This window comes from Triturus cristatus, chromosome 12 (genome assembly GCF_964204655.1).
Source record: "Triturus cristatus chromosome 12, aTriCri1.1, whole genome shotgun sequence".
Taxonomy (NCBI): Eukaryota; Metazoa; Chordata; class Amphibia; order Caudata; family Salamandridae; genus Triturus; species Triturus cristatus.
This window is the reverse complement of record NC_140595.1, coordinates 577,118,061-577,130,452: the sequence shown is the minus strand read 5'-3', so window position 1 is coordinate 577,130,452 and position 12,392 is coordinate 577,118,061. Positions and strand designations below refer to the sequence as shown.

General features: G+C 41.7%; 1 long non-coding RNA gene across 1 annotated transcript; it reads right to left on the bottom strand.

Moving 5' to 3' along the window:
- Positions 1-6,470: 6,470 nt before the first annotated feature.
- LOC146776289 (uncharacterized) lies at positions 6,471-7,074 on the bottom strand. The gene is made up of 3 exons (XR_014972374.1): positions 6,984-7,074; positions 6,806-6,897; positions 6,471-6,699 (listed from the first exon to the last, which is right to left on the bottom strand). It is a non-coding gene; the product is annotated as an uncharacterized LOC146776289 (long non-coding RNA).
- Between the last annotated feature and the right edge of the window lie 5,318 nt (positions 7,075-12,392).

Here is a 12,392-nt window from a genome sequence, read left to right as displayed (position 1 = left end):
ACTGCATGCCCACACATCATAGATGGAGTCTGGTCGGACGATGCTGGCTGCTGCTGCTGCGTGGCGGTGGCAGGGAGATGGGAGGGACAAATCGTAAACCTCTGTTCGTTTTATGTACCCCTGAGGCTTCACAAAATCGTCTTCCCAACGATCAGAAAATTACTTATAGGCCTCCCAGAGGACACTCTCTTGGTGGGGGGGCGATGTAAATGCGGTTCTAGATCCATAGTTGGACCGATCGAGTACAATCATAGGGCAGGGGGGCGAAAGTCTCCTCTCTAGTTTCTTGACCGCTCTGGGATTGGTGGACATCTGGCGGGCGCAGAATCCCCAGCAGCAACAATACACATACTACTCAGTGCATTCTCTAGAATAGATTATCTATTTAAAAAAAAGATTTAAAAAAAAAAACATTTACTTGCACTACTTATTTGGCCTCTTCAAGGGACCCAAGGTGCATGCACATCAATACATTGATGACACTAAAGTATATGAAATTCTCCTATGAATTGGGGTCCATTCTCTGTTGAAACCTCTGTCAAACAAATTCAAGTCTCCTTAACTCATCCTCCGATAGCTTGCAGGTGCACACATCTGTGAATGAGAGTGGTGGTTAGTGAGAAGTGTTGTTTGAATGTTCAGAGTGTGCCCCGGTGTATTCTTGGAGATGTAAATTCATAGCGCGACAAGAAAAGAAAAAATCATTGGATGTGTGGGCTCCTATAGCACAGCAATAACCACGAGGACGGGTTTGCCCTCTGTGCGCCGATGGTTCTTGAGCTATAGGTGTGAGTGTGCATCATTTATGTGCTCAGATCATGGCGTAGCGTGAAGTAATTGAACTTAGGTCAGTGACGGTTTTTACATTTTACACCCTCGCTTTCAGAAGTTTGTTGCACCACTTTAAATGGCCATCGCTATATGGGTCCTTGCAAAAGTGTGTCATGATACCCGGAAAGGGGCGAGACTTGTTGGAAAAAATATTCTCCGCAACTTTTCTTACAAGACACTAGTCAGCCGTTTCGATGTCGACAAACCCGAAACCTTTGGCGCACTCGTGAAGAGAATTGAACGGTTAATTACTCAAAAATCTTAATGCAGGTTGTGATGCGATGGGCTAGAGGCCCTGACCTGACTCTGGAGGACTAGCATGAAGACTAGCTATACTGTAAACACACACAAAGAAGGGAAGGCCTCTAAATATTAATTAGTTTATCACAATCTGCATATCAGGAAAACCCAAAAGGTTTTAAATACTACCCTCACCCACTGGTTAGTGGCATGCTTCATCATTGGACCGCTTCTACACCTCACTGCAAGCCAACATACAGGCTGGAGCGCAAAAATATTTTTGGGCAAAACACTATACGGATCTATTTGTACAGAGGCAGTGATTCCATTAAAACTATATAGGATGGTACCCTCTCTGTTACTTTAGTCCTGGGTCCTTCCTGATCGGATTAAAAATTGTATATAGTGGGTGTACTTGGGAGTTTAGTGTCCCCGTCACCCTCTCTGCTTTATATCAACATGTTTCTTGCCTAATTCCAGTCCATCAAGGAGGGGTTCCTTCGAAGAGCCAGGTCTTGAGGTCTCTTACGAAGATGGGAAGCGATGTTGTCTGTCACCACCAATTTCGGGACTGTGTCTCATATTTTTTCTAACAAGCATCAATTTTAATCGATTGTGTTGCCATGCACCCCAGTTTACTTATTATAGAAATAATGTATCCCTTACCCGAGTTTCACATATCCAGTCCGGAAATCAGGGAGAGAGTGGGACGTCGTCCTGATGTCACACTCTATTATAATCGTGGGCATTACTGGCATAATCCAGGCATCCGTGGTGCTATGGTTAGCATCTATTATGATATAACGGGGTAAGCCACAATTGTCCACGGACCTCGGTAACAATTGGTATAGGAAACAACGGTCCTAGACTTCTTTAAAGCTACAATTCAGTTATGAAAAACATTCATTAGTCAAAGGGCATCCGGTACATATAGAATTAGCATTGTCACATTAATGTACCACCATTTTCTTTACAATGCAAACAAGTATATCCTCAAAAGACACAAAGGCACAAAATATCGCTCCAATAGTGACTGTTTATTGTTATTTAGTCACTTCTATAACAGATCACCATATTCAATGCTCCAAATAGAGAAAGAGGTTGCTCCAAGGGGAGTGTGAAAAAGGAAAGTGCTCATGAGGTAGGACAGATATAAAGTAGGAGAATCCAAAAGGCAAATTCAATAACCAATCAATTACACATTCTGGTATCCTTAGTAAAACTGGTTGTGGTTCATAGTGGCACCAGTTTTGCAGATAGGCCAGTCCCTTATGGATTTACAAATATACATTTCATGATTTTCTGATGATGCACAGAGAACATTCATCTGTGAAAAGGCAGGCTGGGATGATATCAGGTACAGGCTCACTGGGGGAAGAGTGTCGACGTTTCAACCCTGGTGCAATGAGGGTAATTTATATCCTCTGCAGGTGGGTCTTCCTCAGGGGCTGTATCCTGACTGTACCTCACCCTAGGTTGCCTCCCCTCCCCCGTCCTGAGGAAGACCCACCTGCAGAGGATATAAATTACCCTCTTTGCACCAGGGACGAAACGTTGACTCTCTCACCCAGTGGGCCTGTACCTGATATCATCCCAGCCCTTTCACAGATGAATGTTCTGTGTGTCATCATAAAATCGTGAAATGAACATTTGTAAATCCATAAGGGACAGGCCTATCTGTAAAACTGGTGCCACTATGAACCACGACCAGTTTTAGTAAGGATAACAGAATGAGTAATTGATTGGTTATTGAATTTGCCTTTTGGATTCCCCTCCTTTATATCTGTCCTACCTCACGAGCACTTTCCTTTTTCACACTCCCCTTGGAGCAACCTCTTTCTCTATTTGGAGCATTGAATATGGTTATCTGTTATAAAAGTAACTAAATAATAAACAGTCACTATTGGAGCGATATTTTGTGCCTTTGTTTCTTTTGAGGATATACTTGTTTGCATTGTAAAGAAAATTGTGGTACATTAATGATACAATGCTAATTCTATATGTACCGGATGACCTTTGACTAATGAATGTTTTTCATAACTGAATTGTACCTTTAAAGAAGTCTAGGACCATTGTTGCCTATACCAATGGTGAGCATCCATGGCATATGACTAATACCTGGGAATTCAAAGTAGTCTGTCCATATGAGGCATTTGTACATGGGAGTACATGATGATAATGACAAGCCGATGTTTTGAGACTGTGCATTTCTCAAAAACTGAAAACTGATATTTTAAAGGCAGTTTTAGTTTTCAAAAATGGGGTTTCTTCTGGAAAATTGAGTTTAACAGAGAAAATGTTTTCCTCCAGAGCTCAAGGGATCCTGTGGGAAAAAGTACCTGTCTGGAAGTTCCTCGGCATCGGATTGAATTTCAGCTTCATCCTGGGCTAGGCTCCCAGCATATCCGAAAAAAAAACTAAGTCCCATTCTGCGATGGGACTTGGAAAATGTTCTGTGTGAAATCTCCAAAGCTCTAGGGCTCCATCAGGACTAACCTTCAAGTATTTGGCCTTTGGTTCCACGGCGGCAGCCGCAATTTCAACAGTGGTCTGCTCATGGAGGACTTTTTTCTCAAAATGTGACAAAGTGCCATTCCAGGATAAAAACTTATAAACTTCTTTGAACTTTTTTACTTCCAGGCTTTCACAGGAACCAACCCACTTGTTGTATCCAAGGCCAGGGCTACAAAGCGGTTTGCCTCAAATTGTGCCTAGGTCTCAGCTACCATTTCCATAGACTAATATTGACACTTTGTGCTTTTGGAGCTATTTTCACATAATAGCTTTTAATCATGTCTCATGTTCCCTTTATTGGCTTTTTATTGTTTTGGTCTTATTTTATGCCTTCATTTTTATTTTAAAATTATTTTATGGTATTTTATTTTGTCTAGTGTGACATTTTCGACTGTGATTGCACTCCTTAAATACTTTACACATTTCTTTTGATTTAAGCCAGACTACTTTGTGTCATGTTACGAGTGACTGAGCACAGGTTTATTTTATTTAGTTTGTGTGACATCTAGGAGGTGGTGGCCTTTCTTTTGAGGTGGACACTTGTCCACCCAAAATAATCCACTTTCCTAACCTCCGCAAAAAACTTTAATCTCAGATTACCTCTGAAAGAAAAAGTAAAGAATCTGGACATTCTGCTAGATTTCACTTTGGTCCTCTGGTGAAAAATGCAGCAAAAATATTTTTTGTAATTACAGAAGCAGAACTCATTCCGTCTGTTCTAATAGCACACACGATGGCCTTCGCTGTGAGAGCTCCGATTAACTCAATGTTAGATTAATTCAGCACTCTATATTCAGTTCTTCCAGGCTCCTGGGGTGGTTGAATTCAGTGAGCTCAGGATACCGCAGTCAGGGCTGTGTTTGAGGTGGGACCATGTCTTTGCTGATTGAAGGCTGGCTTCCAGTAGATCTGCAAATTAGATTTAAGATTGCCTGTTGTGCCTACAAGTGCCCATAGTACTTGGCCCAACCCTTTCATCCAAAGGCAGGTCTTATATTACTCACAAGAATCTGCGTAGCAGAGACAAGCCAATCTATACAATTCTTAATTTCTTCACAAGTTGTCCACACTGTCTCTGCGCGAGCTCTCTTGGTTTGGAATGCTCTTCTGTGAAGATAGAAGACTTTGCTGCCACGGTCCCTAGTTTCAGGAAAATGCTGAAAACTTGGCTAGACAGGTTTTGCAGGACTGTCGCCAAGAGACCTGCCGCATGATGTATCAAAGGGTTTTCCCCATCCTATGTCTATGGAGAAATGTGTTGATACATGAGGACCTAGCTGGTCCAGTAGAGTGTGCTAAAGAAATGCTTTAGTCTGTCAGCCACCAATCACAAGAAGTACTTTATAAACGCAACAACATTTACAATATTATGAATACAATCAAATGACAATTGCACCCATCAGCGCCCTAAATTGCCACTGCTCGCTGAAAGGTCTGTGCAGGGCACACATTCTCAGACTGCCTTTCAATAGCATGGGTACTTTACCAACCACATACGTGGACATTAAAGGGGGCTAACTGAACTTGTGACACAGGTAGCCATGATTCTCAATGGGTTCTTGTATAACTAATCCCTGCTAATGTCAGTACTGTCCTTCTGCATCTCTTTCTTGTTTACATAGCTCAGTGGCTACGTGGCTGCGTTCACCCTATAGGAACCTAGATTTACAGAGCAACACGCATTTATGGCATAAAGGTTGGTGGGTAGGTTTGTAAAGATACAGCATCCTTCACACTACAGAAATAACCCCAGCTGAAAATTCATCCACATGCACTTCCAAGTGTGTCTGGGCTCAGAATTATTGGGTCTGCGAATTCCGGGCCGATCATTCAACGCCCGAAGAGACCAGACCTCTGTTTCATGCTACAGGGCTAGGAGTAGGGCCAGGGCAGTAGCACACCAGAGCCCTGACCTGCGGCTACAGCCGTACAGGGGAGCAGACAACGCACCCTCCAGGCAGGCTGAAACCAGCACTCCCCCCCCGCTGCTCCACTACACTGCCCCACCGCCCACTCTCACTCCAGCTGACACTTTCCACTTGTCAGTGGCTTCCCGCCTGGAATCGGGGAGAAATGCATGGAAAAGGACTCTGTGTTACTAGGTACATTAATATGTTCTAAGAGGAGAACACTTGAAACTGACAGAAAGTAGTGCAAGCATACCAGCTGGAATCTGAGATGTCGGCCCCCAGGTATCCCTGCATCCAATTCCAATATACTGGTAATGAAGGCCAAAGTGGCACCACAGTAAATTTGCAATGTTATCACAACCCGAAACTGCAGTAGAAATGTGCTTTCCTTACCTACAATTGCCCAATAGTGAACTAGTAATTTCCCATTACCTAACGGGATGGATAATACTTTGCTCCTTGACGTCAGAATGTTCATGCCAGAAGGAGGACGCTGTACGGTACCAGTAGAGATGAGAAAAAAGGAACACTCACCATCGAAATTAGGAGCATGTGTAGAGTAAGCTTACAAACATGAACAAATACAGCGAATATGAGCAGTTACACAGTGGGTGTAAACATAATATGAAAAACACATTAATATAATTAAACCACATAGGGTTTTCGAGCCATTTAAGCAATGTGTACCTGTTCTTGAGAATTTATGAGGTTTAGGTAGGGAAAAGGGGGATTGTTGTTAGGAGACTTGCTAATAATGTCTTTTTCTTCATGACAATTAACGTCAAGAGATGTCTGATAGGTGCTTTAGACCCAATAAAAGTCAAAACAGACCGTAAACACAGATTACATTTTTCATGTAAGATATTTATAATTAATTTAGTATATGGCTTTCACATATAAAAAAACAGAAAAATAAACAACATAGACAATGTGAATTTAGTGAGCCAAGTGACATGAGGTGCATAGGTGTTATACAAGACATACAAATTAGAGCCATGTATACGTAAAATGAATCAATGTAAGTCTGTCCTACTATAAATATATATCAAGTTCTATCAACACCCTTAAAAATGTCTTCTTCTTAGTATGAGGGTGAAGAGACTATGGAAATGAACAGATCAAGAAGCGTTGACCCAAAAGGATATGCACAATTGAATAAGCGTCACAGCGGGTCTTCCTCAGGACAGGTAAACGTGTGGACAGCCTATGTAAAATGAGATAATCCGGAGTGAGGTATGTTACGTCTGACTATTGTACACAATTTAGACAATGTAAATGAAGATGGTAGCCACAAATAATGGTGGACTTACCAAGTGTAAATGAGGCCAAACTTTCCACAAGGTAAGTCCTGGCTTGATTAAGCAGGGAACATGGTCATCCAGCAAGAATCACTTGAGGCAATCTGGAAAGGGTAAGAATGTGTAAACAAACCTAACCATGTTGAAGGAGTCTATGTCAAATGAAGGGCAAATGCGGTGGTAAACTTACCATAAGTGAAATTATTTGCATCAAGGAAATAGACAGTTGATCCATTAATCCATGGTTTTCAAACAAAAGAATCTATCATTCAGTGGGAATCTACAAAAATGAATGAAGGGAGGAGGATATTAAGTTAGTGAAGAAACCCTTCAATGATATGAAAACATTGATGTGATAATATATATATATATATATACACATATATATATATACATATGGCGGCATTTTGCTCTAAATAAACAGCAACAGCACTAATGAATGGGTATCCGTTTCCTGCTTGAAAGCTTCATTTTACTTCGAGTCTTTCACAAGTTGGAGATTGCTTTTATATATATATATATACATATATATAACGGATCATTTTTAAGGAGAATTTCTCTGACCACTAAGAACCAAAGAATGGTAGTGGACTTACCACAAGTGTGATTCTGGTTTTCAAAATAGGGAAATAAATCCCTGGTTTTCAAACAGTAAAATTCCACCTCATGTCACTTGGCTCACTAAAGTCACATTATCTATGTTATTTATTTTTCAGTTTTTTTATATGTGACAGCCATATACTAAATTAATTATTATGAATATCGTACATGAAAAATGTAATCTGTGTTTTCAGTGTGTTTTGACTTTCATTGATGTCTAAAGCACCTATCAGACATCTCTTGACATTAATTGTCATGAAGAAAAAGGCATTGTTAATATATTGTTTTCATTGAATTGTGTTTACTAAGTAATTGTTTCACCCAACAGAACTCATTGTAGATTATATTCCCAATACCCAGGTTCTGAGGGACACAGGGTTTACCCCATTATCGTGCAGTGGGACAGAATGGGAATCACACATCTTTGAGATGTCCAGAGATGGGGAGCCATAATGTCCTTTAAGGAAATACAGAAACGCTACCAGATCTCTTGCACAGGGTTTCATCGGTATCTGCAATTGCACCACGTCCTACTAGTACAGTTTACATTGTGCACACACATCTCTGAATTCAATCAATCCCCTTGAGGCCAAGATCTTAATGGGGAGGCTGGGTAAGGGAGCTATCTCTACGATCTACAACTCCCACATCCTCAACACTCCGGACAACTTTCGTAGGTTGCGTGTGCGATGGGAGGCATGGGCGGGAAACCTTGATGATGATGGGCCACTAGGGACATCACTATCTTCTCGTGACTTCGCATGATTGAGCCAACTACCGGCATCTTGCCTATTTGACCCCCCGGTGTCTTCACTGAGCCTGCAGGGTTCCCCAGGTATAGTGTGTACACTGCTCTCTGGTGGAGGCAGACTTCTTTTATATGATCTGGGCTTGCCCACAGCTGGTCCCCTTTTGGGAAAGGGTAGGGGAAGAACTCTCCATGGTTCTGGCCCAATAGACTGATCTTACCCCTGGGGTTGCCCTGGTGGGCTTATTGAAAGAAGTGTTGGGGGGAGTGGAGGATGTAGCGGACCTTTATTGGAGTAGCAACACTGGTGGCCAAACAAGATTTTGCTCGCAACTGGAAGTCCCCTGAACCCCCTTTGATAGAAGAATGGAGAAGAGGAGTGGACTGGTGTGCCCACCAGGAATGACTGATCTACAAGGCACAGAACTGCCCCTGAAAACATGAGAAACAAGTGGTTGAAGTATCATGGCTTGGATGTGGGAACTTCATAAATGTATATTGGAAAGATGCTTACTGTGTAGACGTGTGGAACCAATCATGTTGCGTGTCTTTAAAGTTGTAAAAATCAATAAACCTTGGTTATCAAAAATATTTTGATACAAAATTGAAAAGTGTGTATTTGAGACAAAAATCTGTGTATTTTCAGAACTCATAAGCTGATGTTTAGAGAAAAATTGATGAATTTCCAAAATATGTTTTAAAGCCGATACTTGAGTGACAAATCATGTGGCGCTGGGAAAATATTTGAATTATTAGGTTGCTGCTATAAGCAGTGCATCTATGGCTGTAATGTAGTGACTAGCTAAAGACATTCCCAAGTGACAAAAATACTTTTACAATACCGCTGGCCATTCTGGTTGATGCACTGAGGTGATCACTGCTGATAATATAGCATAGGATGGCCACTAATGTAATCTTGTCTGATGTGGTTACTATTACAATAATATTAGTAACTCTGGACAATTTTCATTCAACACAGGTAGCTCTTAATATAGAAAAGGTTGGAGACCCCCTGGTTTGGATAGATAAGCGAGTGCATAGATGGACGAGTGGGTAAGTGACTGAGATCATGAAGAAGTACAAATTGAGTTCATGGATGCATGAATGCTTGAATAAGTGAGCACACCGATGGATGGAAGAGTTGGTGAGTGCATGAATTCATTATCAGCTCATGGATGGATGCAGACAGGTTATACCCATCATACAAGCTCCAAGTTCTCAAATAGCAGAGGTAATACGGTTATAAAAATGCCAAGAAATACCAATATTATGACAGTGTGAGCATTAAACCAGGCTGAGCACTATCAAGATTGCATACAATGTACATAAACATCCGAAGAATGCCCAAACATATGCCTTGAGTTACCATTATCACTTCAATTCCCAGCAAACTGCACTGCTAGTTTAATGCGGATACTTGGTTGAGTGACCGGAAGTATTTGTGGCAGTGCATTGAAGGGGCCAATGCACATATGCTACACTGGTCAACATGGTTCCGAAGCATTTATTCACTTGTTGATTTTCCTTCTCAATTATCTGCAGTCTCATTAAGGGAGAATTTTGTTCCCCTTCCTCTAAAATTGTAGTAAGTGTAGATATGGCTCGTAAGTTCATTTAGATCTGGATTCATCAAGTTTACCTTTGGGCACGATCTCTTGAATATTGAAAGTAGAACTAATACCTGCCCTGGGCTTTTCAGATGCGTGTACCAAATATTGGACTATGATAATATGAAAAACTAAAACTCAAGGATTACAAAAGACCTGATTAAACAACATTACATGATGAAAAGTATAGATGTTAAGGTACACATTTGCCAAAAGTTTGCGAACTATCCCTAATGACATTCATAATTGAATGTTTGATAAAACTGAATCAGAAACGCGGGATCTGTCAATCTTCCCTTTTGCCATAATCAAGTTCCAACTGACATATGGGTTGTTCATGTAATGGCTCAAAAAAGAAAGAAAAACTTTGATCCTGTCAAAGGACAGTTCCTGCAGGAAGTGCTTGGACTCAGAAATTGATTGGTTTTCTTAGTCTGAGGATGGAGTTTGGGTTTTATCCCGTCATTACCACTGTGACTTTACATTACATTTTTACTGATGTAGTCAGTCAAGTGCAATCTGTCAGGTGGCGTTGGCTTGTAGTAGGTAACGGATGTGGATTGTTTTCCTGTGGAACATTGAGGCTGTCAAAAGTTTGTACCAGTTCCGGTAGACACTGCCAGTGGCCACTCGGTGAACACTCTGGATCAGAAGTAGGACAGCAGGTTTTGCTCTTCTAGTGTTACTGGATAATAATATCACTAGCTCCATAATACTGAAAGTGGCAGCCAGTGTGATAGTTCTTGGGATTTACATGTGCAATACTACTATTATTGTCCATGTAATGTCTTGTTGAAATATTCTGTTTTCCTATCTGATATATGCTTCAAAATCTTCCCCTTGGTGTTGATATGTAATGATTTTTGTTACTGCTTAGATCTCACCTCAGACAGAGCATGCATTGCCATTTGCCAGACATTTTGTGCTAGCATAAAGGGGCTTTGAGCCCACCCATTGCTTACCATTTATTGGCTTCAAGTAATTTCTATTTGCTTTCTATTGATAGGTCAGTGCGTGTCGGTTTCACTTTCTCTTCATTTCTCCCTTCCATGGAACATGGCTCAAGTACTGATTGTTTTTTTTTCTTAGAGTCTTTCTGCTACTTGTGCTGGGATTGAGGTACTTTTATTATTTATTTTCCCTGTCATCGTTGCTGTTGCTTGTTTCCTTGTCCCTGCGTGTCATTGTGTGTCTCCCTTCCCATTGTTGCTTCCTCTGATGTTGTTGCTTGCCCATCCTGCATTGTCCTTGCTTGTCTCATGCCACCTTACCCTCCTGTGTCATTGCTTTTTCGTCCGCAACCTCCAGTTGTTGGTTGCCCTGACATCCACCCCCACCACTTTCCACCTGTTGTTGCTTACCCCGTCCCTTATGCCCTGCTTCCACCTCTCATTCTTTATTGCTTCACCCCCCACCTTGTTGCTTGTCCGTTGCCCAATATTTTTCCTTGCACCATGAGCCTTTCTTGTGTTGCTGCTTGCCCCGTGACACATCACCAACTCCCTTTTACCCACTGCTGCTGGACTCGACCCACCCGCCTTCCTCCCACCTCACCCATTATTGCTTGCCTCATCCCAACCACATACCTTCCGCCACAAAAAAATCATTAACCCCTTCGGTGCTCATGACGGAACGGTTCCGTCATGAGCCACGGTTGAGCTGTGCTCATGACGGAACCGTTCCGTCATGACCACGCCCGCGCAAGATTCCGTCAGCACAGCGGCGGAATTTGCGCAGCATGGAAGGGGTTAACATAGCCAAATAGCTTTGCCAATTCATGGCACAAAGCCTTAACCAATGGGTGGGGATGAGGATGAAGATCGTATTGAGACCCTGAGGATCCCTGCGATTCAGGCTATGTCTTAAGTGTGCTTACTCTGCTGAACTCTTCTCTCCCCATGTCTAAATAACCATCACTCACAAGGGCTACATTCACAGATGGCACAACTTACCTTTAGTGATTGTAACCATCACCATCAGGTAGTTCTTCTGAATAGTCCTTTTCTTCCACATCCAGTGGTTTCTCTCCTCCAAATGTTTTGAACCTACATATATATCTAAAAAGGGTGGTTTCAACCCAGGCTGATGTCAACATTGTGGCATTATATGATGTCAGCCAGGTGAGGATGTTAAAAAGGAATACTATCTTCCCTACCAGCGATTGATCAACAGGTACCAGGTTACTAGGTCAAATTTCAGATACTCAGGCTTCTATCTACTTGTTGTTTTTTTGTGTGTGTTCGTTCTCGTTCTCTCTCGTTCTCTCTCGTTCTCTCTCTCTCTCATTAGGAATGCATGGAAGCCTTAGGTTTGAGACAGTGAAGGATCAATAGGAGGTTGGGCTACACAACTGGGCACTGGCGCACACATTCAGTTAAAATATGTGTGCTGTTTCTATATTCTCTGAGGAAACCTAGCAAAACCCAGTCAATATCAATTATTTGCCTTTCCACATTTCAAACCACTTTCCGTAAGTCCCAGGTCAACCATGTCTCTTTTCTATTAGTATGTGGTCAATGAGGTGCGATCATGCAATATTGAATTCTCCAGATCTCTAGAAGGATTGATCATTTTCTATTTTAATATTTTCAGGGAAGTCATGTGTACTGGCATATTTTCCAGTTTTGGAAGGACCATCTCAGCC